The sequence below is a fragment of the Myiozetetes cayanensis genome, unplaced genomic scaffold (genome assembly GCF_022539395.1).
Source record: "Myiozetetes cayanensis isolate MyiCay16 unplaced genomic scaffold, myiCay2020 scf5-8, whole genome shotgun sequence".
NCBI classification, from domain to species: Eukaryota; Metazoa; Chordata; class Aves; order Passeriformes; family Tyrannidae; genus Myiozetetes; species Myiozetetes cayanensis.
Window position 1 is genome coordinate 91678519 of NW_026087742.1, and position 27812 is coordinate 91706330.

General features: G+C 42.1%; 1 long non-coding RNA gene across 2 annotated transcripts in view; it reads right to left on the bottom strand.

Annotated features, from left to right (window-relative positions):
- LOC126649097 (uncharacterized) overlaps positions 1–27812 on the bottom strand; it is a 137508-nt gene that overhangs the window by 38437 nt on the left and 71259 nt on the right. For both annotated transcript variants that reach the window (XR_007630968.1, XR_007630967.1), the window contains exon 2: positions 17433–17519. This is a non-coding gene — a long non-coding RNA (uncharacterized LOC126649097). The remainder of the gene's footprint in view (positions 1–17432; positions 17520–27812) is intronic.

Consider the following 27812-nt stretch of genomic DNA (forward strand, 5'->3'; position numbering starts at 1 on the left):
TACACACACACACTCTTCGGTAGCAAGGGCTTATGCAGTAGGCAACCCCCAGTTTTCCTGCTTGAAAGTGTTCCCGGGCTTCCAGTATGATTTTTCTCAGCTTTTGTGTATAACCACCTACCTCTGCAAGACAAATTGATTTCAGTTGATCTCTTGGGTGCACACTTAGGGTAGGTTTCACTTAGTCAATCTCTGTCTCCATCCCACTGTTTGGATTTACTGAGTATACTTTATAAGCAGTGGCTACTTTTAAGGAGGAAGAATACAAATAAAATAATAGTAGGAGTATATACTCTTCAAGACAAGAGCTGTCCTTTTTTGTCTAACACTATTTCTACTACTGTAGCAAAGCAGCTCATAATCAACTAGGGACCCAAAGATTCCTCACATTCCAGCTAAATCCTGACAGTTTCCTGTCCAAAAGCCCTCACTGGATTTTCTTACAAAAACGGTTAAAACTTACATAACAGCGAAGCATCTGTCCTGGGAGCATGGGGTTCCTGGGCCTGCTCATGCGGTTAAACCTGCATTCACAAAACCAGCAACAAAAATCATGCTGACCCAGGTGTGCATGCACCCTCACCATCCTTCATTATGGGATCACAAGCTCCACTTCTCCAAATTACACGGATTTTGTCTGCAAAGTTGGGCACATGGGTGTTTTACAATATTCTTTCAGTTAACCCAACTACTTTAATTTACATGTCAGAACTTTTATTGCTGTAATTGCTCTTCTCTCAAATGTTCACATGAACAAATTGATCAGCCTTGATGTGCTGTGAACTTAGCAAAAGGAAAACCTTGTTTTCTTTTGAAGATGGCACTTCAGAAATGTAAGCATTTAGAAATGTCTTTTGATGAGCTGAGTGTCTTGTTTGTGACTCTATCTCCTACATAAAGCCCTACCTGCTATGTGTTTTTCCTGTGACCAGTTCTTAGGCTTTTTTAGAGTTTACATTCACTGCTCGATGTATTAGATCTCTTTTCCTTCTTTGTTTCCTTTTCTTCTCCTCACCTCTACTCTCCTTCCTTCTTTCCCTTTTAACTTTTTCATTTTCCTTATTTGTAGAAATCTGCACTTGTTTATTGCTGATTCATAAGTCAACAGTGTCTCAAAGACATTGAGGTGCTGGAGTATGTCCAGAAAAGGGCAACAACTACCTGAAAGGAAGTTTTAGCAATTTGGTGGTTGGTCTCTTTTAAAAAAAAAAAAAAAAAAAAAAGAAGGCAATAGGACAAGAGGAAATGACCTCAAGTTGTTCTAGTGGAGGTTGAGATTGCATATTAGGAAAAATGTCTTCACCAAAAGGGTTGGAACAGGCTGACCAGGGGAGTCACTATCTCTGGAGGTATTGAAAAGATTGTGTAAATGTGGCACATGGTTTAATTGTGGACTTAGCAGTGCTGGGTTAGACTTGATGAGTTTAAATATCTTTTCCAACTGAAATGATTCTGTGATTCAGTAGGATTAAAAGGTGGGCTCAGTTCCGCGCACACTGTGTCTCACCTAAAAAATCCAATGCGCAGGCTGGAAGGTGTAGAGACCTTCCCTGGATCTTCGCTCGCGAAGACTGGCCATTAAGAATAATTTGAAAAAACAATTCCCAGAAAAATACTTGGAAAGTATGTGTGCGTTCAAATGTTATCTTCTCACATTTTAATGAGCACAAACACAGAAATAATAGTTATAGCAGATATTCATCCTTCAGGGAGCTCCTAAAGCATCATCATCATTTTACAAAACTGCCACAGCTTCTTAAAAATACTTATATGCCTGAAAATCTAATTTGTTCACTTAGGCATTTTTGAAGACTTGAAACAACACATTAGTTAAATAATTGCTGAATCCAGGAAGTTACCATGATATGTGACACATAATATCTGTCAGCATTAGGGAAAGTGAATATACTTTGGGCCAGATCATGGCCAGACAGTGAGCATTTCAGGGGAGGAAGACCAGACTTCAACAGCTAGATAGCATTTTTCTTGCTTTAAATTATCTTTCTGTGCTATCTGACTTCTGTGTGCCTGTTCTCAGGATAGAAGGTCAGGAAAAGAAAGATTTTGTTGTTACTTTATGTAGTAAATCACTTGATGTTAGGCTCAGACTGAAAAAAGCTACTCCAGTCAGTGCAAATCAGGGCAGACTCGTGACTGCCCCTGCTCTGCTCCAGGGAGCAAAACTGGCCCTTGGGAATATGAACTGAGGGCCTTGGATGCACAAAAAGAGGCATTCACTTCAAAATATACCAGGGAGTATTTGACAAGCTGCCCACTGAAAGTTAGAAATTATGTCCATTAACGCTCTCCAAGCAGTACTTAGAGGGACCTGTAGTCCTTTCTTCACTCGTATTAACATGAATTAACTGCATTAGCTTGTTTCCTCCTATTTCTAACTGTTATGTAATGATTTTACTCCAAATCTCTACTTGTTCTGTTTTGTATTTCAGGTTCTCCAAAACATTTCCTGTAAGTTTCAGCATGGCTCCATATGTAATTTCTCTTCGCACAAAGCTGTTGTTGACATAACATTATGCAGAAAAACATATACCCCATCTCTCCAGGCCCTCCACCCTAATCTCTCTCCTAATATTGGAGGTGTATTATGACTTTTATTCCTATTTGGCACTTTAGGGGAAGGATATGTTTATAATTTTGACAATGCATATGCTTATGTTTAAAGTGTATTTTCTGTTTCCAAGTAGGAAGGTAAATAACCATTATCAGTCACTACTTATTAAATAAAATTGTAGCTAGTAAATGGCCATCTTTAGCCATTTTTAAGTCTAGCTGTTCAGTTAGTATGGCATTCTCAACCAGATATTTACTTTTAAGAAAAATTACAGAAAGAAAGGATATGTGAGAAGGGGAGAGTGGAGACAGAATGATTCATAGGAAGAGTCATGGCTCCTGTGGAGCTATTCTTTGTTTCACAACACAATCTGTGCTGTAATCCTGTCTGCTCAAAAAACAGTGTAAAAGGATCTGTTATTTCACCCTTCATTTACATGGTAAGAGTGTGTTTTGATCCCCAACTGCTAAAGCAAGAAAATACAGTAGCCCCTGCTCCTAATTTGACCTCTTCCTTTATGAAAAAGCATGTTACTGTAAACATTAACTCTGGATAATGGTCCTCAGAAACACTACTCTTTGTCATTGCTGTGACAAACTTCAGGCTGCCTTGGCTTTGAGATTTTCCCTCACTTGATGGTCCATGGCTCTCTTAAAGCTTCCTCTTGCCCAGCCAGTGTAGCTGACTAGCTGATCCAGCATGTATGGAACTGTGCTGCACTTGTGGCATGTTATCTTCATTAACTTGGGTCTCCTCAAACCATTAGGACTTCTGGGGGAACATGGTTCTTTTAGGTGCATAAACTGCACAGAATCACAAAGTGTTTGGGGTTGTAAGGGATCTCCAAAAGCTGGTCCAACACTCCAGCTCAAGCATGGACACCTAGAGCCAGTTGCCCAGGACCATGCCTGAATAACGAGACTTTATCTTCAAGGATGGAAACTCCACAACCCAACAGGACAACCTGTGCAAGTGCTTGATCATCCTCACAGTAAAGTGTTTTCTTATGTTTAAAAGGAGCCTCCTGTGTTTCAGGTTGTGCCCATTGCCACTTGTCACTCATCGCCACTGAAAAGACCCTGGCTCTGGCCTCTTTGCACCTTCCCTGTAGGTATTTATATACACTGATAAGATCCCCCTGAGCCTTCTCTTTTCCAGGCTGGACAGTCCCAGCTCTCTCAGCCTGTCCTCTTGAGAGGTGCTCGAATCTCTTAATAATCTTCATGGCCCTTCACTGGAGTTTCTCCAGCATGTCCATGTCTCTCTTATACTGGGGAGCCCAGAAGTGGACACAGCAGTACTCCTTTGCTGAGGGCAATGCCACAAGTGCTGAGGAGAATAATCACCTTCTTTGACCTGCTGAAAAGCAATACTTGCTTTCCAGATGGGCAAGCCCCAGTATGCACTGATACCTGAGGGTTTTCCTCCCCAGATGCAGAACTTTTCAATTCCCCTTGTTGAACTTCATGAGGTTTTTGGCAGCTCATTTCCCCAGCCTGTCCAGGTCCCTCTGGATGGCAGTACAACCCGCTGGCATATTAGCCATTCTTCCTAGCTTTTTGTCATCTACAAACTTGCCAAAGGTGCACTCTGCCCTTTCATCCAGATCGTTAATGAGGATGTTAAACAGTTGACTGTTAGTGCTGCAACCCAAACTCTGTGGCAGCATTGTCAGTCTCAGATCAAACTCAGATGAGAGCCTGTTGGGATACATGGCTGGAAACCTAGAGTGCAGAAGCTGGGTTTAGCTCTGCAACAAAGGCTGTGACACTAGACACTATTAATCTAATTTTACACCCAGAGCATGGTCACCCCAACATCTTTACTGTATCCATGCTAGTTCACACCCAAATCCTTTCTCCAGTAAGCTACTTGTTTTCCTGTGAAGGGAACCTTAGCACAGTTGATAAGCCAGTTTGCTGAAGGACACGTGACAAATAAACCACCTTGCTGTGGCTGATGCTGCTTGAGCCATCCTGTAAAACTTTCTTGCAAGTCCTTGTACGACCGGACATCCATATGCCACCACACCACCTCCCATGTCACACAACAAACACTGTCAGAATCACGCTGGAGAATCCCTCTCCAGCAGGCTCTGACCTGCTTTACACTGAAAAGGCACTTTACACTGAAAGTCCACAAAAGTCTATGAAGAGATGTCTCAGAGTCACAGGGTACCTGGCAGACATCTGGATTAGGCTACTGCAGGCAGCATTATCGTAGGGCACGGGGGTCACCAGCCAGCCCCACCTTTTGCAAGGGCACCAAGTTCTCTCTGTAGTGCAATCCCCAGAAGGTGTGAATATAGTGTAAAATGTAGTCTCTGTGTCTGTGCATTTTATTTCATTCTATTTTTCTAAGTGACCATAAATATAACCATAATAATAAGAAAGACATCAAAACCACCACCAAAGAACACGTTGTCCTGTAGGTACATAAGAGGCAAACTCCTACTGTGGAGCACTGTGATTGAAGGCACCTGGCACTGCTAAAAAGACAAGAACACACCCAGCTGAGTGCTGTGTGAGAACCCTCTGAATTCAGTAGAGGGAAGAGAGCTGATCTCCAAACACTGCTTGCTGCAAAGGCAGCTGCTCAGAGCTGCCGCAGAACCTGCCAGAGCTCACTGACACTTCTACAGGCAGTTGGGTCAAGGCAGCATCAGGCTTCTGAGGGTGCAAGACATGGGCCCTTCCAAAATAGGGTGAATTTTACTGTAGTCACATCAACATCTTTTTCCTTCCCTGGTCTGGGGCAATAGTTGTTCCTATTGCATGACCATAAATTGGAGACTAGACCCTAGTCTGCTACTCAGTTTGAGTATATATTACAACATGTTTTTAAGATTAGGAGGGAGTGCAGTGAAGAACAGCACCACTGAGCAAAGATCCTACCGAACAACAAACAAAGCCTTGGTAGCTCTGCGTTTATGCAAAAGTGACAAAACTGTGTGGGCATCTTTTTCATAACCATGAGTTCCCTCAGAATCCCTCCCAAAAGGCCTGAGCAGCAAACAAAAAAATGGTCATTCCATTCAGAGGGAGTATTTACATATATGTGTCACGTGCAATTGCTTGCATTAGTAAATGCCATTGCCATGTATTTATGTAATTATATTTTATACTTTTTATTATATAATAACATTTATTAAGAATTTAATAACAAAAAATTGTGAAATATGTCTCAGAAAAAAAACCAAAAAAGTCACAATGTGTTCCTTCCCCAGAATAGCATGAAGACTGAATTGGAGGAGAAAGGGAGCACTGGGACCATGGATCTAAAAAGAAAGTTATATAATGAGTCCTATCCATGAGACCTCGACGACTTTCTCAGATGTTCCTCCTTACTTGTACTCTTAAAATGGAGGGGAATAAGGAGAAAGCCCCAAATATTTAGAGCTTCTGGGAAATAAAGTCTGGTATAAAGTCTGGTCTGGGAGACTGAGTATAGGTGTTTATGAAGAAGGAAGATAAAATGGATATTGGATCTGACATCCACTGGGGAGCGGAAAAAGAAGGAAACAACAGAGAAAACAGGTGGAAACAGACGTGGTGATTGGCACCAGTTTTATATTTCAACAGTTTCAAATGTTACAATGTTCAGTTTTGTTCTCACTGGCAATAACTCAGCCATTTCCAAATAAATAAATAAATAAATAAATAAATAAATAAAAAGGAATGTATTTTGAGGAAAAAACCCTTGTGAGACAGTCATTCTGACCAACTTTGTCAGAGAGGTGATAGCCAAGTGATGCAGATTCTCAAAGACACAGGGAGAAAAGCTTTCATTTCATACATGACAGACACATCATGGGTCAAGACATACGGACTGAAGAATAGGTCAGATAGATGAACCAGTGGTGAAAGAGGAGTTTCAGGAAACAGAAAATATATAACTATCAGAGAAACAGGTATCTGATACATGAAAAGAAAACATCATAGTATGGAATATAATATTGTCTTGTTGGGAAGGCATATTTTAGCCTCAGAAAATACAGACAAATGGGACTATGAGGAATACAGCAGTGTTTATTGAAAATCTGAGCCATTAAAAGGTGAATGAGGTGGAGAGACAAATCTACATTTCTAGAGAGCCTCAGCACGTGGCAGAAACACAGAGATGCTCGGACAGCCCAGTAAAACTGACTGATGGACTATAATAGAGACTGCTGGTGAGTGAGGGGTACTTAGCAGAAAAAGGTGTCAGCATTCTGTCATGCAGCAGATGTCAGGAGAACTGCAGTTGATCCCCAGAATACATTTTAAGATAACAAAAAAGCAGTGATTATGCAGGCATATTGAAGAACAGGGATAGCAGAAAGTTCTGAACTGTTTTGTTCTTTTTCCACCTGAGAACAGAGCAAAAATGTATTTGAGAATAAAACTTTTTTTGTAACACTAATTAATGAGAATAAGTATTAAATTTGTCCTAGATTTGTGACTTCACATCACAGAGTCCTCAAAGAACACACCAGAAAGAAAAAGCCTAAAAAAAACCCTTAAAATCTGAAACACTGGTTATTGCTGCTGACTTTCAAAAATATCTTCTATATTTCCAATAGAATTGAGGGTCCAGAATCTCAAATGTTGACTATCACATATTAAGCTTGAGCTAGGTAGGCCTCTGCTTGCCTGCAAAGAAAAGGAGATCCTATTTCCCAGTGAGAAACCAGAAATTAATTTGTAAGTTCAACCTCCTATTTATTAGTTCCACTCACCAGTAATGGACAAAAAAAAAACCCATTTGACCTGTAGAACTGGTTGCTGTAGGAGAGCAACAAGCACAAATAGTGAAGCCGCACAGCCAACACGCAGTGGGCTGAAATTGGCTGAAATATGTTCCCAACAAGTATTTCTTGAATACTTATAAATAACAACAAAATTCAAAATCCCCTAAACTGTTCCAATAGGTTTGTTAAATGATAACAGCCCACCATTTGGTGAACACACTGTTTGCCATCAACTATTTGTCCATCCCTCCTACTGATGGAAGAGAGGTCTGGCTGAGTGGTCAGATGTTTCTTTCTGCTAACTTTGACAACACTTGGGTCCATAGTCCTTGACCAGAGGAACTAATTAAGTAGTAAAATCATCTCTTTGTAAGACAGGAAGAAAGAAAGGGTAGGACCACTGAAGAACTCGAGACACTGATTAACTCACAAGTGTTTCCTCTATAATGCAAAACATTAATGCTTAATGGTCTCTGAGAGTAATAAACCAGAACTGTAAGTATAACAACAACATCACGAATCGTACATGAGTCCTACAGGAACCTTTTTCTTTCTTCATTAATTGTTTAATCTATAAGAATAATTACTTTAACTTCTAATGTACTAATCTTTACATTTTGATTCTATACATTATAACTGAACTTAGAGGGCAGATTCTTTGTAGCACGGGTAATGGTAAAAAAACCCTAAGAAAATAGCTCTCCTCAAGTACTGAAATGCAGAAAATTTGCCAAAATTAGCACAGATACAGACTATGATCAGCCTAATATTAAATGAGCACACACTGTATCTTTCCTCTGCCTGTTAAACTACTAATTGATGTGCTACTGATGAATAAAAGGGTTGGCATTTCAGCCATGAACTCACTTCACCGCTGCAGTTTACTGAGAGCCCCAAGCTGCTGAGCTCATTACAGATCCCTTTGCTGAACCGGCTTTACAGGCAATTTTGTGAAGGGGCAGCATCAGAGCTAGCCCACTGATTGGGACTCCATTGGCTCAGCGGGGCTCCAGGAGTTCAGGGGAGAGAGCACAGCACTGAGCTAAAAATATGTCTTTGCCTCTGTAGTGCCAGGAAGATTGCCTGGCTGTGCTAATTGGGAGGGACCTAGAGATCTGGGTGGTATTTTAGGCTAATCTCAAGGCGGGACCTCTGCAGCATGTATGTGGCTCTGAATATAATCTCCTTCAGCACTGTCATTTATACCATTGCTGGCATTTACAATCAGAACCATCCTTGATTGACTCATGGCTGTCGCTGCACCCTAGACTCATCTTGCAGGAGTGAGGGAGGATGAGAGAAGGTGAAATGGCTGTACACTGAACTGACTTATGAAACCATGTTACAATTTTAGTGTTGTGTTGAAGTTATAAAATGGGAAAAATTGCTCTGACAGGACCAGGGCTTAGTGGGACTGCACAGATATATATTCCTCCCTCAGAAACTGACTATAGAGTTGCATGGCAAAGGGTTTTCTTAAACCCCCTCTGCTGGAATTTATTTTTGAGTCCTACCCTCTTTCTTCCTGTAGTCTTATTTTTAATTTTCTGAACAATATAGCCCTGATGTCAGCGATCCCTATCTTAGAGCCAAAACACCCCATGTTTGAAAACTGGGGTGGTCAGAGGAATCTGTGTTTCTGCTCATCCTGCACTGACTTTGTAAGGCAGAAGGAAATAGAGGAGAGAGAAGAACAGGAAGAGTGTAAGAAAGGGACAGACAAAGCATGAACAAAACCAACAGAAGCAGAAGTAAAAAATCTGACAGAAAAGGTTATAAGAAAAATTCGACCACAAAAAATACTGAGAAAGTGAACATTTTTGCTCAAGTAACAGGTTTAACTGTTCATTTGGTTGGTTTGATGATTGTTGGTTGTTTAACAGATATGCAGTTTTACAGTGGTATTGCTTGCTTTATTGGTAAAATGTATTTCAGCAAAACAGAAAGGTAGAATATGTCTTTGATCCAAATTTGAGTGGATTTTTTTTATTAGAGAATCTTCATAAAATACCAGTATGATGGGGTAAGAAATGCCAAATGCTCATTGCATTAAATAACTGTGTCATAGACCAGTGTACTAATTGTCAATCACAGGCGAAAATAGCTAAAGTAAGTTTTAGAAGTCTCTTCACACATTACTGCAACATTTCCACAAGCAGTTGCACTGGAGATCTTACAGCATGTATGAATTATAACAACATAATTTGTCAGAGAAAATACAATTGCAATATAGTTTAATGGGTTATTTTTGCCCCCAAGGAAAGTGCTTTACAGGCTTTGCTGTACCATTGTTTTACACTTTGCATCAGTCCTCCAGCCATGCCGCTGCAGTGATCTTAACATTGGACACAAACACAAGGCAACTACCCCAGAGTGAATTGAAGAGCGGTGCCCTCACCCAAAGCTAGATGGAAAATTTCAGGATATTAAAGCACACTTGCAAATAAATAAAAGGAGGAGGTTTCTAGATTATAAAATGGCACCTCTTTTCAGGCTCCTACATCTATATTTAGAAGTCTAAACTAAGAGATTGATGTCTATAAGTGTCCAAGGCTCAAACACCTTTTATATTCCCATTTAGGTCCTGTCCCTAAAGCTCTAACACTGAAGTAACATCATGATATGTCACTTTTTTTTTTTTTAACAGCTGTTGCTACTTATTTCTAAAGCCTTTATGACTAATATAATTCTAATAAGAACTTATCACAAGCCACTGCTCCAGCTTTAAAATGGTCTTAATTCTGTGTAGCTGCCTGAGAACACCTTGCTATGAACCTAGAGGATGTTAGAAAGATATCAGAGGAGAACAGGGTAGCATGGATAAAAGACTGGAAAGCATAATTGGCAGAGTATGAAGAAGAAAGAGAAGGTACTCAGTCTAGATAAATCATATTAAAGCCCAGGTTAAAGGGTGATTTGATCACATAATTACCTGTATGGGGGCAAAAGGATGGCTGTAGAGGACTCTTCAGTCCATCAGACAAGAGGAATACATGTTGCACTGCACTTGGAAGTTTAAGCCAGACAAATTTTGACTTAAAAAAAAAGCCAAAATGGTCAATGGTGACGGTAACTAACCACTGAAATTGTCTACTGAAGGCTGTGGTGGGTTTTTCATCCTTGAAAATTCTCCAAATAAAATATGTTTCTAAAGTGTACTTCATTTTAACCATAAGATTTTGATTTGAAAGAAAAATGAATTCAGGAAAGATCAGAGGTATTCATAGACCTAATTCCTATAATACTTGCTACATCAGTAAAAGGTAATGCAAAACAGCAGCCAGCCAATCATTCCATTTTACTGCTCAGCTAAATTCTACCCTGAGAGCCGCTGGCAACATTTTATCCAAGGTTTTGCACAAAACCATCACTGATGCAAAGCAACAGAAGAGAATTAAAGGTACTTCCTGATTTCAGATCTATGGTAGTCAATAGAAAAGAGTACAGTTGACTTCAGTGGGAGTCAGTCCAGGATCTTACTGAGGATTTGAGAAAACACTTTTTTTCTGGCCTCACGTGTGAGTGGACACGTGATTTAGAATATTTAGAAAGGCTTATAATCCTTCTAATTACTATGGGGTTTATTGTGTCAGGCAGATAAATTTTCTGTGATCAGCCAGGTATAAAGTTAAAACTGTAACTTAGGTGTTTCAGCAGAAGAGATTCAGCCCTATCATCAAAGCTAAAAGCTGTTTTGGCTATAGCAAACTATTTCTGGATGAAGTGTACAAAATGAGTCCCAGAATTTACTTTGATACGTTAAAAATAATGCTAGGTATTGAAATCTTGTCATCATATTTTACCAAATTAGGTACAGAATGTACCTCTGCTTCCGTTTCTGCTTCTCTGATCACGAGGTGATCCACTAACTTAAAATTTTGAATGTTATATACTTTTGATTGAACTTTGTTCTGAACTCTGAGTTTTTAAGAGAGTCATAGACTCAAATTTCTGGGTTGGAAGAAGCCTGGGAGACAAGGGGCCAATGTATATGTCTCACACACTTAGTTGGATAGCCATGGATCCAAACAAGGGTTGTGGGTAAGAACATGTGAGAAAGAATGGGATGTGGCTGGAAAAGGGAAACATATGGAGGTAGGTAGCACTTTTCTTGGACAGACATTCTTGCTCTGGCTCCTGGAGATAAGCTCAATAAGAAAATGTAGAAATGAGATCAAGAAGCAGGCATGGACTATTGAGCAAAGGCTGATCCAGTAGGGGAGGATCAAGACCATGAAAGACCCCCAAAGCCCTCCTACCTGTTTCCAGAAAGGTCTAGAAAAATGATCTGCACATGGTAACTAATTAGCATAGAAAGTGAGAAACTTAGCTCCAGGGTGGGGAAAACTTGTCTATAAAAAGGCACCCTTGGGAAGCCTGGATGGTGCCCCCAGGACCCTTGACACGCCGTCAGCTGGATCAGTGCTGTAGCCAGGGCCTGTGACCTTCCTTTCTCTCTCCCTCTCTTTATTCTCTCTCTCTCTCTTTTTCTTCTCTTTCACCCTATCCTTTATTCCAAATCCACCACTGTGTGTTTATGCTATAAGGTAAGGGACTAACGTACCAATTTCCATGTCCTGTGTATAATTTACTGATAAAATGTGGTTTTTGCAGATCCTCTGACTTTTGTCATTTCTTTTGGACCACAGGTATCTATGAATCTTAGATCCTGCCTTTCCTTTTGGGGTGGGATGCCCCAGGGCTCTGTAAACACAGATTTTCAATATGTGAAATTAAGGAAATAGGGGGGAATACATTTAGAAGCAAGATCTCACAAGTTCTTAGATTCTAATGGAACTGTAAACTCTCCTTTTACAGACAAACTGAATTTTTTAGATTTCACAGTGTCAGCTTCTAGCACGGTGAGACAAGCTGCATTCATACAGAGTATGGTAAATTCTCTTTAAACTTGAAGTTTTGCTAAAGTGAGATCTGGACAATAAATTCCAAAGATACCTAGCATAAAGTAGTAGAAAATAGCACCTTGAATGTACTAGCACATACAAGGGTTGCTTCTTAAAACTGGTTCATTGTCTGTTTATGGGGTCCTTGTGAATTCTAGATGCAAGTGGTATCTTTTATTAATGTTTTCTGGTACAATAAAAAATATAAATCCTGGTGTCTGTTTTGCCACTGGGTCCTGCATTTTTCAACCACCTGAAACTCCCATGGTGCACAGAATGCCCAAGAAAGATGGGAAGGAGCCATAAATACTAAGCAATTGTATAACAGCAAGGACGCTGCAGCTCATCTGCACTGGTAAAGGCAAGACCTGCACATAAAGTTCCCACTCGTGTGAGTTATGGGTCATTTGCTCATTAGTGAAGTGACTAATCCAGTAGTGAAGAGGATGTCTAGTGAAAAAAAATTGCATTATACTACTGACTGCTGTGATGGATTCTTTATATGCTCTTTGTGTTATCGTTCAGAGGACCCCCTTTACCCAACCCTTCGTGTTGTAGCCATGTTATAAGGAATTTTATCAGAGCAAACAGGAGTCTTCATAAGGCAAGAAACAATAGAACAAGCAGGAAATAAATAATAACTAGATAACCAGGAAACAGCACTAACACAATAGATGTTCAGTCATTAGTTTAAACTGTCACAATTGTCCTGAAATGATCGGAACAATCACAGTGGAGCTGCAACGGTGAAGTTTACGATAAATCCACGCTTATGCATTTTGAAGACCACTTCAGGGGAGTTAGAGGAATAAAAAGGGAAATCAAGGGTGAAACTTGACAAGGAAAGTAGGCGAGCCTGAAAACGTTTCCCAGTATTTAAATTCCTTAAAATTTTTGAGGTGTTTACCACTGAAAAGAAGCATTGCTTCACTTATCCACCACTTATAATGACCTAACACTAACATGGTAATCTCAGTGGGATGTTTAATCATGATGAGGTTTTGTTCCTCCACATATTGTCTTTCCAGACATGGTTTAATGAGACAAGTCTCTTCTGCCCCTTCAGTCCACATAAGTGCCACAAGATAGTTTCAATACATGGAAATAGCATTCTGCCACTGTTTGATCACTGTTAAAATTTTATTATTTATAGATCATTTAACCAAACTACACTGATTTTGAATATTCAAATTAATAATATAATTGATTCTGGATATTGAAATTAATAATATTTATGCACACTGTAAAGTCTGAAAACTACGATCATTTAGGACTGGATTTTTTTTTAAAATTCAACCTATTCAATGCATACAGAATGAAGAAAGGGATGCATAGATTCAATTTTGCTTTGTTACCTACTGATGCTTACCAAAACATAAGTATTCTGTGTTATATTTATAGCATTCTGACTGCTTCTCCCACTTTGATTTCTCTTTTGTATCTCTTTTATTGGAGATGCTTAAAAGCAATTCTACCAGTTTCTAGGTGAAATGACCTCTAACACCAAGCAGCAAAGTTTTGCCTGCTTTGCTTTGCACCTCTCAAAGTTAAAGCTAAGTTTAATTGAAGCTAATCTGAGTCCTCACCAAAACTCCCCTTTTTTTTTTCCCCTGTACATGTTACCATACAAAGCAGAGAGAGATCTGAGGCTTTAATCGTGGTTGTTTATGACCCTCTTTGGTAAGACTTGCTGAATTTCTAATTATGTGCTTAACCACTGGAACAAAGTTCCATACGTTACTGCATAAGAAGTCCTCCTTGACAGCTTTCTTCGAAGTCACATAGCAGCCTCGATCAGTGAAGGCATGGGATTGCTTTCCTGACATTTATTGAATAACCATCATTTAAATTATTTTTCTTCTTTCAATTAATTTGTCATACACCGTGCTTTACAACAGATTCTCTTTTTTGCTTGTTATTTACGTAAAAATTTCAATGCTCTGTTGCCAGAAATAAGGCAATGAACACATACATGTAAAAGTAAAGTGCGATTCACACAAAAATCAAAAATGAGTGGAAATATACTGGAAAATGCAAAGTTTTCTTTTGCTATCAAATTGTATTTATCTGTAAGAAACATTTAAAATTAAAAGTATTGCCATAAAAAGTAAACCTGAGCATCTCTGTTTAAGTATTTCTAATTCATTCCAAATTAATCTGCTTTCATGGAAAAAGAAAGATGAAGTAAAAATAACATTTCTCAGCCTAGTGAGGCACAGTGGTATAAAAGGCCTTGATCCATGGCCCACTAGAACTCATTATACAGTGACATCACTCAGCCCCGGATCAGGGCTTGAGCAAAGTGTATTTTAAACAGATGCGAGACCAGAATCTAGCTCAAAATACAAATACTGTGTCAATTGCACTGAAATGTGTTTCTCTATTTTAGCAGATCAGAGAACAGTTCTACCACTCTGCATTGGTACCTCTAAAACAACAAGTTGCTTTTCCAAAGAAATCTAAATAGCTGACGATTTGCTCCCAATAACTATTTCTTCTCACATTTGCACCGAAGCTATCATTCACTTTAGAAAATCAAAATAAATAGATACCCTAAAGAGGTTTTTTAATAGAATTTTTATAGTTTGGAAATGGTACAGAATTATACTCTGAAAAATCAAGAAGTAAAACCACAATGCTATATATGCAAATGAAATTAAAATACCTGAAGGTTTTCCATGGTGTAGACATTACACAATAACCGACAGTAATTTAAATTTCATCATTATCGTGCATTTGTAGGATTTCTTCAAAAGTTAAGATGATAGTTAATTCGAGATTGCTGACTTAGATCACAATACAGTAATTAGCCAAAATTAAAATTTAAGTCAAATTTGAAAGAAAATGAATCAGGTAATACAATGCATTGTGTAATACTTTTTCCACAGACAACTCCACTGATAATCTTACAGTGCATGAATTATCAGGGAAGAAATACACTGTGATTGTACAATCCTGTTATAAAACTGTCTTTGAATTAAGGTGGTGATGCAATAGGTGCTAGCTTCCACTGAAAATACTATATGTATTTTTTTATATCTACTCTGGAAATGCATTTTTTGTATTTTTATTGTGGAAGTAAAAACAGCAAAGGTTTTGAGAAGTGCGGGGTGTCTCATAGTGTTCTACTGCTCTAGAGGAGAGTGGTTTGTACTTGCTTAAAATACATGTCTTGCAGTAAAATAATTATTTGAAAGACCAGAACAAATCCTGAATAAAAAGAGTTAACACAAACATATTGAAGTAGTTATCTGAGCACAAGATGAAATTAAATACAGAAGGAGGAAAGGAAGAAACTGTATTTCAGCAGAAGGAGGTTCTTGTCTCTTTCTGGCACCTCTGCTCTTCTGTAATTTATATTTTTCATATTGGGAGTTTTGATCATTTTTCATAAGGGAGAGTTGCTCAGCTATGTGTTCCACATAGTTTTAAACAGAAACTGGAAGAATAAGAAAAACAACGCAAAACAAAACCTAAACCCTGTATGCTCCATTTGCTGAATATATGGTTTCCTTCCCCCCGTTGTGCCTGTGCCAGATGGCACTACACTGGGTTGGATGATAATAAACATGAAAAATACAGTCAGTGCATGAGCAGAGATAACTGTGGCTGAATGTACCAGGATTGGGGCTGGTAGGGGGAAGGGGCAGAAGTTCCAGCTGTGAGAGAAAAGCAAAGTTCCGCTCCTCAAAGGAACAGCTGATCTTGTTTCCAATTAGCTCCTATTGGCCAGGGGGACATGGAGCCACTGGCAAAGAAGGTTTTCCCTGGTTATCCCAACCCCTGCCCATAGGGCAGATCTGGGATCATTTCCTTACAAGTAGAGCCCAATCCATTAACCTGGGGTGATGGGAACTGTTTTGGTACTGTAAAGGGACAGAGAGTCTGAGCAAGACATCACACCTTTTGCCTTTCATCCATGGTATGTGAGTTTGGCAGGCTGCTAAAAAGGGGTAAGGTCCACCAGGCAGGGTGGGCTTAGAATAGGGCTGATGGGGGGGAGGGACATGTCTGGGTCAGAAATGGTGGCAACTTTGTGCACACCTGTCCCTCTCCTATGGTCTGGCCACCTCGTCATCAGCTGGGAACAGTGGTGTCCACAGAGAGGACTTCCACCTCTACATATCCCCAAGGCAACACCTCCCTGGTAGGTGTGATGAGCTGCTGCTCCTCTTTGAAGCTTTTCCTTCACAACCTCTTTCTGGAAGTACTTCAGCAGAGACCTGGATGAAGATGCACCCACTTACAGTAAGAGGGCATTTGGCACCTGGCCATGTGCATTGCTGTTGTCCTTTGTGTAGGCACTGGCTGCCTACATTGCTTTTTTTTTTCTGCATTCAAGCCAGGAAGTGAGCGACCCATAGGGTACCTGAAGCATGTCCAACACCTCCCAGTGCACAGATTTTGGGGGATCCATTTATCTAGTAGGTAAATTTTTAAGGTGGTAAGTGAACAAATACCTAGCAGAGATGGATGCTTACAATTCATCTCCTCTCTTTAGAAACATTTTTATGAGGTGGGTCGTAGTCTGAGTTCCTGCTATTACTCACTTGACCATGAAGCTGATGTAGTTGAAAAGAGGTCTTTTTTTTAACCCAGTACTTATCTTTGGAAAACTCTCTTTGGCAAGGGGAAAGATCTTTCAGCCAGAAGATGAAGCAGTACCTATGCATTGAATTATTTGCCCCATTCACTTCAAGCTCTTTTTGGTTTTCTTTGCTATTGTCATCTTTTCCTTCTTACCCACCACCGCATTCTGAATGGGGCAACCTTAATTTTAGGAAACCAATCAAATCACAGTGAATAATTATTTACTTTTAAATAATTCCATCCTTTGCAATTTATGTGATGTTATTATAGAATCTATTATCCAATCTAAAGGGAAAGAGCCAGTTGAAGGGGTAGGAAAAAAACACTGAATTATTTTTTGCCCTGCAAATACTGTAATTAAGAGTTTCTTTGCTCAGCTCTCTTAGACCAATGAAACTTTCTTCTCTGCTCCTGCATGAACGCTAAACAGTCCACACTCAAGGGTGACCACTAATATGTGTGACCACTCCGTTTATGAAGCAGGCAATGTCTGAGGCTGGGGCATTATCCATCTCTGTAGGCTCACTGTAAGGCTGTTGTTGAAGAAGCAGCTTTGGATTCACTAATTCCTATGAGATAGGAGACTGGGGAGAGGCAAAGGTAACCCTCAATATTTTTAGATACCAGTGGTACAGACCTTTGCTCCTTGAGCACAGGCTCCTGACATGAGGGTGGAAGAGAGGGGAGTTTCCTCTGCTCACCACATGGTGATCACAAGTATCACCTACAGACAAAAGAAAATGAAAAGGAACAATAAGTGAAACACAGGCAATGATTTCGTCCCTTGAAAATACACATTAATCATCTGACAGCCCTCAGCTTCACTGAACCGAAAGTTCAGTTCGTTTCTCATGGCAGGGCTAATTTTGGGACCAGTGCCGGGAGGAGAAGCTGGAGCAGAGCTGGCAGCAATAGTTAGGAGCGGCTACTGCATGAGTGCATTAAGAAACCGAGTATTTACAAAAACTCCTAACGGACCCGTAAATACCCAGCTTAGCTGCTGGTTTAATCACTCGCAAAGACGTTGCCTGACTCTTTTAAAGCCCCGCATATCTGAAGTTCTGGAAGGAACTGTGAATAAATACTTCACTGCCTGCTCACAGCGATCACTCCTCGGCGTTAGTTTATTAGAGTGCCTGAAAGAGACCTGACAGAAAGTAAGTTAAATGCAACTTAAATCGTCATCCGACACGACAATAAGAAAGGCGAGGCGTCCACCAAAAGGTTGCAAAAGGCGTCAGCTGCACCGAAGTTATTAGGAGTGGAGGGAGAGGGATTGTGGGATGTGAGCGGGCAATGTGGCTGGGATCCCAGTCCCCAGTTGTTGGGGGGGGGGCTTTTTTCCCCCCTTTTTTCCCCTTTTTTTACACTTTTTTTAACCCGCTTTTTTTTCTGGTGACTTCGAAAGATGTCACGGCAAAGTGAAATCTTTGTGGAGGGCTGATCATGCATTCAGACTGTAGAGTTTTCAAAATGTGATGTTTTGCAATGATGACATTAGAGTAGCAACCAAGGGTCCGAGACAGCAACGCCTGCTGCAGCTGGGCTTCGCTTTGAAATGCCCAAGACAATGGGGGCCACTGTTCTTCATCGCTTCGCCTTTCCATTCCATTTGCATAGTCTGTTCTGCCTGATTGACCAGCTTGGGCTGTCCAAGGGACCAGCATTGTTCACAGATCACTTCAAGATGGCACAGATGACAAGATTCAGGTGAGAGATGAAGTGGGATGGTTCTCGAATGCCATAAGGAAAAGCTACCCTGGGAACTTTTAGCTCGAGAGAAATAATTCGAGAATCTAAGTGGTTAACAGATTATTGAAAACAAACAAACAAACAAAAAACAAACAAAAAATCACACACACAAAAAAACACCACCACAACTGATCATAGTTGGAACTACGCCGTCACGACACACAAGTAAGTAACAAGAGGTTTGTGTGTTTCGTTGAGGTATTTTGTTTTGTTTGTGTTTGGTTACATTGGGGGTATTTTTTTTCTGGTTTGGGTTCGTTTTTTTTCTTTTTCCATCCCAAACCTCACCTTTCCTAGACTAGTCGTGCCTTATCCCAGGCAGGGAGTCGTGCCATTGGAAAACTTTGTCAGTAACAGTTTACTTAAAAAAATAGTTGACAATTAATAAAGCTCATCATAGAGACGAGTTTTGAAATTCCCGAGTGCCTGCTCCGTAACCAAATGCCCAGATTAATAAATTAATGCTCATAAACCGCTTTCGACGTGGAAAACCCTGCTAAAAAGGCGACGAGCAGAGCGCTGTCAGCCGCCCCCTGGACGGCAGTGCCCCCAGCCCGGGCTTCGTGGAGGGGAGCAAGGGGAGGTTGGAGGACTCCTCGCTTTTCCCGAAGAAGCTGTAAACTCTCCGCTGGCCCAGATTCACGACTGAAATGTCATGGTTTGGGCTGCTTTCCCCCCACCCCCCCCCCCGCCCAGGTACTCAAGTAAACACACACACATGGCAGCGCCCCTAAAATGAGTTTCATTTGACACCGATGTTTTGACTTCATCTCAAAAAGACAAAATCTTTGTCATACAAGTATGTTTTCCCTGGAGGGGTTTCCAGAACAATTTGCTATAATTTCTTTACACCTAACGGAACTGATGGGATCTGAGCAGTAAAACATATTCCCACAGTAGTTTCTCTCGCGTGCGCTCTCTGTTACCCTCCTGGGGTTCAGATCACTCTTTAGTATAAATATTGCCAATAACTGTGCTAATATGGTGATTTTCGGAAGCAAGCAGAACTCTCTTCTCCTCGTGTATCAGACCTAAAGCCATGCGACTCCTGCTTAATCTCTCGGTGTTTTCTCTCCTAGCTGCTCGTCTTTCCCCTGCAGCGACTAATACACTTAATTACATGATTTACAAGAATTGCCAGCAAGGTCCCAGGGGCCGCTAAAGACCGAACCCCCGCCTGGCTAGCGGGGCGTAAGGTGCATGCCTGTCTGCCACATGGGCATCTCAAATGGAAGGTGTCTTCAGCAGGACTCGGTTCATCAAAACTATCCAAAATTTCAGGCCCTTCTCCACCGTTTCACACACCCCCACACACCCCTCTCATGTTGTGTTCCGGTCCCAGGTTGGTTTGAGGGGTGTCGTTGTTCCCCCCTTTACCCTCCCTCCCCCCACCCCCTCCTCGAGAAAGGGGTTAAAAGCTGCAAAGGAAACTTAAGTGGCTCTGGAGTTTGTTTAATTTCCCTCCAATGTTTACTGATAATTCGAGAGACGCTCATCTCGGGGAATATAACGATTAATACAACCGCAGGTTTCCAGATAAGTGATTGTGATGGAGATTGTTGGCGAGAAAATAGACAATTATCCGCTGTTAGCTTTACATAAAGATCGCATTAACTTGAATTAGTTATCAGACAAAAGAACATCAGAAAGCTGCACCTTTCTGCCAAGGCAACCGCTTGCAGGCGGTGTGCTCCGCACAAGCAAACGCACCGCTGCCTCCCCAGCATCTCGCAAGCATGAAAGGGGCGGCGGGCCCGGGGGGTCGCGGGGGGGGCGACGGCACCGACACGCCGCGCTCCTGCGGAGGCACGGCCGCTGCGAGGAGCGGGAAGGGCGAGCCCTGGGACCGGGGGATCGCTTTAATATCAGCTGCCCGGCCGGGCCGCTTTCATTTCCATAGGGCGAAATTAACATGGACGTGGGGCAGGCGCTGGGGCGGGGGCAGCACGCCCGGGGAAGAAGCGGCGTGGCTGATCGCCAAGGAAACCTCGCTGAAAGGGAAGGGTAGAGCATGTGGCTATTAAAATCCCGACACAATAATAACATTAAGGGAAAAAAAATAAAACCATAATGATAACTTGGAGGCAGCTCTCCATTTGCATATGAAACCATCGGCCAGAAGCGCGGCAGTTCCCTTGCCGCATTATGTGCTCGGCGGTCCGAGGTCGTCCTCCCCCAGCAAGACTGAAAAGCCTTTTGATTATTTCTCCTCTCCCTAGGAAAGGCTGATTCCTCCGTAATTGATACGGGGAAGGGCCGTAATTAATTTTGCAGCGAAGTAAAGTGCAGCTTCTTCTCGCGGCTGGAGGGGAAGGGCTGAGAGAGAGGAAAGGGTGCGAGGGAGCGGAGGCGAGAGGAACTCCTTCCGAGAACCCCTAATTAAAAGAAATCACGCCTCACCCTCTCCGGCACCGAGACCCCCTCGACTCCTCGCCACCCCCTCGCTCGCCGGGGAGACAGGAAGGGCAGGGACCGTGGGCTGCTTTCACCGGCTCAGAAAGCATTCACCAGGCGCTTATGGTGCGGGAGGTTTCTGTGGGAATCGAGTGGCTCGAGTAATTGGAAGGGGAGGCGGGTGCACTCTCGGCTGGTTTCTCTCTGGAATTAAAGGCAGTCTTCAAAACAGGGTGTTTGTTACAGAACTTCAGCTGGGAGGAAACCTGCCATTTCGGATCAGCGCATTTTCTGTGCTGGGTTTCCAGACGGACCCTTAAGCACCATGTTTATCTGCGTAAGGGAAGAGGAAAGCGGGACAGGAGTGGGAGGCTTTTCGTGTGTGATGGGGCAATAGTGGAAAAAAACGGCGAGGTATTTCAGGCGGCAGGCTGAAGCCTAACAGATGCTGGAATACAAATCAGCTCGAGGGAACAGGGGCACCTCAGGTCCATGCCTGAGGCAGCCGCGAAGGGAGCGGAGAGGGGATGCCAGGTGAAGTGGCGCTGCTCCCACCCGGGACGGAAAGCCCCGGGAGCCGTCCCCAGCCTTGGGACGTGCCGCTGCCTCCGCTGGGTCCCCGCTGAATGGAGCGGATAATGATCCCCGGTTCCCAAGGCAGGCTTGCTGCTGCCTGGTGAGCCTTGGATTTGTGTGGTCCAAGCCTTTCCCAGCTTGTCCCATTCTGTCACCGGGATAAGGGGCTCCCTCGGCTCGTTTGCACCTGCGTCGCTTTTGGCTCCTTCAGGAATGCGCTGAAGCTTGTAATCAGCTTTGTGAAGCCATTGAGTGCACGGCTGAGTGAAACTTCCAAAGCTCGCAGAAAACTGGCCCGCTGAATAGGAGTCAGCATGGGGCTTCTCTCCAAGCCCCTGGCCTGCCAAATTCCAGCAGAGCCCCTCACAATCAGTCCACACAAGCTTTACTGCTCTCCCCGCACTGAGAGAAGCGAGAAAAGAAAAGCTAAAATACCAGTCACCGAGGTTAGCGGTTTGTTCCCAGATTAATGGCAAACGCTTCTCTGCCCAATCCCAATTCACTCGGGGGTTGTGTGTGTATATATATATATATATATATGCTTGTACGCATATAGATATACGTGCATATGAATATGTATAAGAGCCTATGGGTATAACAAGAAAAGGAAGAAGGAAATAAGGGAGAGTTATTAAAATTTTATTTTATGTGACCACAAAGGTTCTTGAGGCACCAAATAGGTAGCAGGCTGTCTTGCTGTCCCACGGGGTTATGCTATTCTCATCTCAATCTTTTCTGCAATGGTATGGTTTTAAGACTCTCGATGAATGTGACTCCCAACTGCAGTCTGGTTTTCCATCTGGAAGTGATTGCATAGCAAACAAAACTCCAGGGGAGAGCAGAGAAAAGCAATGGGCAGGTTTTAAAAAAATAAAATAATCAACTCTAACATCACTAAACCCACTTTAGGATAACTCAGACGGACAAGACTCTGTGTTACTCGCAGAATGGGTTTCCTATGCCCAAGGTCGCGGCTGCCCCGTGGTCCCCAGCTTGGGGGAAGAGGGGATTCTCCACTGCAGCCTGGATTGCTTCCACACCGGGGAAAAGCACGCGGGAAAGGTCCCACTCGAATGAATCCCCTTATTTTGCTCATCCTTAACACTTGTGACATGTATCCCTTCACTGCATCCGATTGAACAGGCAGGAGTGACGCTAAGCAACTCGGGAATACAAAGCACAACTTCATCATATTTTTCATCCGAGGTCTGTCTGTGGTTGAGGATTCACATTTATTTGGGTAAACAATTACTGGAGTTATACAAACATCTTGCTTTCTAAAGCAAATCCTTTCACTGTAATAAACACGGTAAAATGTCTCTAACTCTGCTAAATTGTGAGATACGTGCACTGTGACATCAAACCTCTGAGTACAGATCAACTGAGCAAGGCTTTAACTTCCGGTCTTGGGACGTTTTATTCCATTTATGTCCTTCTTCTTCTACACATATCTAAAATACTGAAAACAACATTGTGACAACATGAATACTCCTTGCAAGTCCTCCTCTTCGGTTAGGATAAGGGGGGAAATGAACACTTCCAGCATTTCCAAAGATGATGTTACCTGAAGGGTTTAGCCATGCCTCTTAATTACGTCATGGAAATCATGTTTTCTTGATGTCCACATTGAAATAACCGCGGCAGAAGGGACAAAACTAACTCCACAGAGCTGATAGACGTTTCTTGTGGGTTCAGCACGATTTTGTCTCGCGTTGCTGTCATGCTTTTGGTGTCTTCTCAATTACCGCATTTTCAGGAATGTCCCAGAAACCGATGACGGCAGTAGGAGTTTTCGCCATTGCTTTCTGGCAAGTTTGTAGAGACTCATTGAAGAGAGTCGTTTGCACAGCAGGTACACAGTTTAGCGGCATCAATGCACCATATTCTTCTGATCCCCAAGTCCCTCCAAAGGATAAGGTAACACCCGATATAAAGAGGGAGTAAAAGAGCAGAGGAACATGTCTTGATGTTGAAGTACTGACCTTTCTGCTACACAAAAACCTCTACATATGGCCAAAACCGGTTTAAAGCCACATCTCTTTCTGTCTGTAAAGTTTCTTTTCTTTTCGGAAGTTTGATGCACTATTTTCGACTGTGTTGCTCCTTCCAACCATTCTCAGTGACAAGTCATGAGGATATGCAGTAATTCAGAAATTAGTGAAATTTTATTCTTGGTGGGGGCGTTGGATTAAGAGGCTGGGAGAGTGTGAAACAAGTCAACGTGTAATTGTATGATAAGGCTCTCACGAGGAATTTATTGGCCAAGTTGCTATTTCTATTCCTTCCTAATCTCGTTTAGCACATTCATTCTCTGCAATCTGTCTCCATAATCTTCTGTGACAGAATGGCAGCCAATAGAAGCATGCATGTTTGGAGAGAAGAGAAAATATGCAGAGGCGTGATAAACTGATGCTAATTATCCATATTTAGGACACCGAGTGCAGAAGATCAAGGTTTACAAATAACAAACCAGAGCCAATGATGATGGCTTCCTAGTGTGGAATATATTGGAGGGGACAAGATAAGGGTTTCACATGCAGAAGAGATTTATTGGTCAAAGGGTTCACCTTCCACTTTTCCACTTTTATATAGCAGTAAATTATTTGGGCTAAATTCACCAGAACATTACTCTTTTATTTGGCAATGTGCCATGACTTGCTCTTTCTTTGTGTCCTTTCAATGCAAATCCTTGTAGTGTAACATCAGTTGATAAGAAACAAATAATTGAAGTAATAGGTAATTCCCTTTAAATTGTGCATATAGGACAGTAAGGTAATCATCTAACGTAGAATGAGACCGGAGTATAGAGCAGATAGCTGAAAGTGAAACAATATCCATCTCGGCTATTAAATTACATTTGTACTAGGGAAAAATAACCTGCAGAAGACTTATAGGCTGAGGAAGAGACCACACTGGTTTAGTCACCTTTAGGCCATTTTTCTACAGACATCTCAAATTTATTTCACTTTAAAAACAACTTGCCACAATTTTTCTTGTTTTCTCTTTATCTTTTTTTCCCCTTTTTTTTTTTTTTCCTTTCTTTTTCCTCCAAAAGCTAGCATTTAAATTAGGGAGTCTTCATTCTCCTTTTTAACAACTGTTGGCTCTGAGAAATAATAAGGGAATTCAATTTGGCAATATCTGTGTTGTATGGTCGAGGGTCAGTGGAGTGATCTCAGCAGTCTGCAGTAACTCTATTGCAAAGTTTACAAAATGAGAATAATATTTGTTGAGTTTATGTTTATTTACAAGCTCAGAAAGTATTCTGTACAGTGGCAAAATTCTAAACGTTATTTTCTATTGTCATCTTGCTGCCAGGTAATCTGTTATTTAAGAAAGTCACTCTAATTGTGTGTCAACATTCCTTTCTTCTCGAGCAGTATTTTTTCTGTATGGGTGGTACGACGACACTCAGCAAAATACAGAACCTGCTGCTAGAGCAGAAAATACACATCTCAGAGGTGTTTCAATTAGGAAAACTCTTTAAAATATTTCTTCCTTGGTATAAGAAAATATATTTCTTCCGTGACTTCTCGTTTAAGAGAAAATTTTCTGACTTTTTGTTTTACTGCTGAATGACTGTAGATTTTTTTTTTCTCCCTCTCTGAGGTATTCCTTTGACTTGGTTCATGTTTTGTGCAGATGCAAAAAAACTCAAGTCCCAAGCTTAACATTTTCACAGGTTTCGGAAAAATATTTCTAAAGTCAGTCACGCTTTTTCAAATTCCCATAGGTATCTGACTTCTCTTAAAATTACTAAAAACACATCGTTCGAGAAAGAAAGTAAGCAAAGAAAAGGACTGCAGCTTAGGTCATAGAAATTGCCATTTGGTCACTAGTGGACAAAAGCAAAGGGCATCAGGATTGGAGCAAGGATGTGGAACACGACAGCCTGGGGACAAGGCTGTCTCTGGGGCTGCCCTCCGCAATGGGAGCCGGCCCACGAAATATCCCCGAGCTCCCCGGACAGGGAACCTCTGGGGCCGGATTCAACCCCTGCTAAAATCCACCAGGGGCTGTCGCCGCCTGCCCCACTCGGGAAAGCGCAGGGTGGAGGCCTTGGCAGCCTGAGTGCCCTCGGCTTCCCTCGAATCAGACGAACCTTTGTGCCGTGTCCCCTCTCCAGGGACAAGAGGCGTTTATCTCCGCAACGACGCCACGGCCGGGGTCCCGGAGCTGCTCCCCGGGTGTGGGGCTCCCCACTGGCACCCACGCTGTCACCACCTGGCCTCTTCCTCTCCCCCGCGTTAGGGGCCGCCTTCCCCCACGGAGGGGGCAGAATCCTGCTCCCCACGTGGAATGCAGGGAGGTGTGGGGGGGAGCCGTGATCCTACTGAGCAGAAGCACATGGGGCAGCGGGGCGGGGGACCCCCGGGTGGAGGGGCCACGGCGGGACGGGAAGGGGCTGCTCACACCGCTTTCTGTAAGAAACTACTTGGCGCTGTCTGGGGGGTGGGGGCGGGCGCACAGAATAGCCGGGTCTTGGGCTTCATAGAATAATGTTTGGTAAATAGTTTGTCTAATCAGGTTGATTTTCAAAGTAACGGCCTCTAAAGTCCGGACTGGCTTGAATCAGTAGCCCCTTTGGCTGGAGGCAGGACGGCAGGAGGCTTCACGGCAGCTACCTCCACCCCCGCTTTCCGTGCGAAAAATCTTTTTTTCCCTGTTCCTAGGAAAAAGGCAGTCGTCTTCCACCTAAAACTCGAAGTGTTTTTCGAAATCAATATTTCACAGTTCCATTTGTTGTCTCCAGAGAGACAGTGGAAATCCCTCTAAGCCGGGTGTTCTCGCTAAGCGAGGCGTGCGCACCGGCGGAGGGAATGCCGAAGTTTCCTCTTCAAGTGTTTTGTGGCTGCACTTAACCATATAATGCCCGATGACGAAAAGCACTCTGTTCCAGATGTTGTCCACTTGTTTCAAAGAATACGAACAGAGCTTCTATAATATCTTTTCTGCCTTTTTTTTTTTTTTTAATTATTATGTCTCGCACGGCAAAAGCCAAACCCTATCCTCTGTGAATTTTAGCTCTTATTTTCCGTCTCCATACTTCCATTCATCACTCAATTTTCACGCCTCTAGCGAGTCCTCTACCTGTTAGGCAATAGGTATGTGATAAAATTAGAAAGTACGACAAGACCCCTAGGCTAACCCTGAATCTTGTGTGCTTCTGTGTGCATATGGAGAGAGACTTGCATTCTCCAGCAAACGTCTGGAAACGATGATGGGATGTTCCCAAGTACGTGACGTCATTACATATATTTCTGAAGCAGTTGGTATCCACACACTGATTTTTATAAAATATTTCTTTTCTTTTTTTTTCTTTTTTTTTTTTTTTTAATGAACTAAAAAACTAGCTTTTGCTCGTTAAAGGAGATCAGCAAGAATATCCTGAGGAAAAGAGATCATGTTTTAACAAGGGAGTCTGAGACTCTGAGTTTGTCTCTTTTCATGACAGTAAGTTTACCTTTCACCTGTAGTATTTTCTCTTATTGAGCATCTAAGGCTACCCTAAGATAGATGATAAATACAGACGTCCAAATAGAAACCCTTAACTGTGAGTACATGAACATACAGTTTAGGCATTATGAGACATTTAAAACATGTCTGAGATGAAGGAACATATTTAGTTTACCTACCTGAAACTATCCACTGAATAATACAGCTACATAGAAAGCTTCTACCAGATTGGGCTCATTTGGTCAGCCAAGGATGCCTTTTGCAATAACACCACTTCGTTGGTTTCCTTATCTTAAATATGTGGATCTGTGGCATGTTCATCATGATGAACTTGTCCCACTTATCTAGTGAGCTTTGGTCTGTGAACCCTAAAACTGAGATGTTGCTATATTCGGGAAAATCACGCAGGGCTTTTCTCTGCAGCTCCCTAATCAAAGCAAAACGGTTAGAAGACTATTTGTCCCTATGTGGTGACCCAGAAGTTAGTCAGTTAAATGGACATTTTAGTTGGAGGCGTAGCAGAAACTTCCTCAGCCTTGCTAGAAAGTTAGAAACTGAGAGGAACATAAACATGCTTTTGGGAAGACAAATATGTTCTGCTCTCATTACTTTGTTCTCGACTGTTTCATAAGACACATAAATAAAGATGTGACAACAGAATATGCAAATTAGAGATTTGGAAAATGCACTGCATGCCTATATCACTCCTCTTCATTCTTATGGCAGCTCAAGACACTCCGCTGAGGAGTTTTTTAGGCTAAATTCCACACCTCCCTTATTCGTATCTTCTTTCTCCTCCTTCCCGCCCTCCCCCCCACCCCGTTTTTATTCTTCCTGA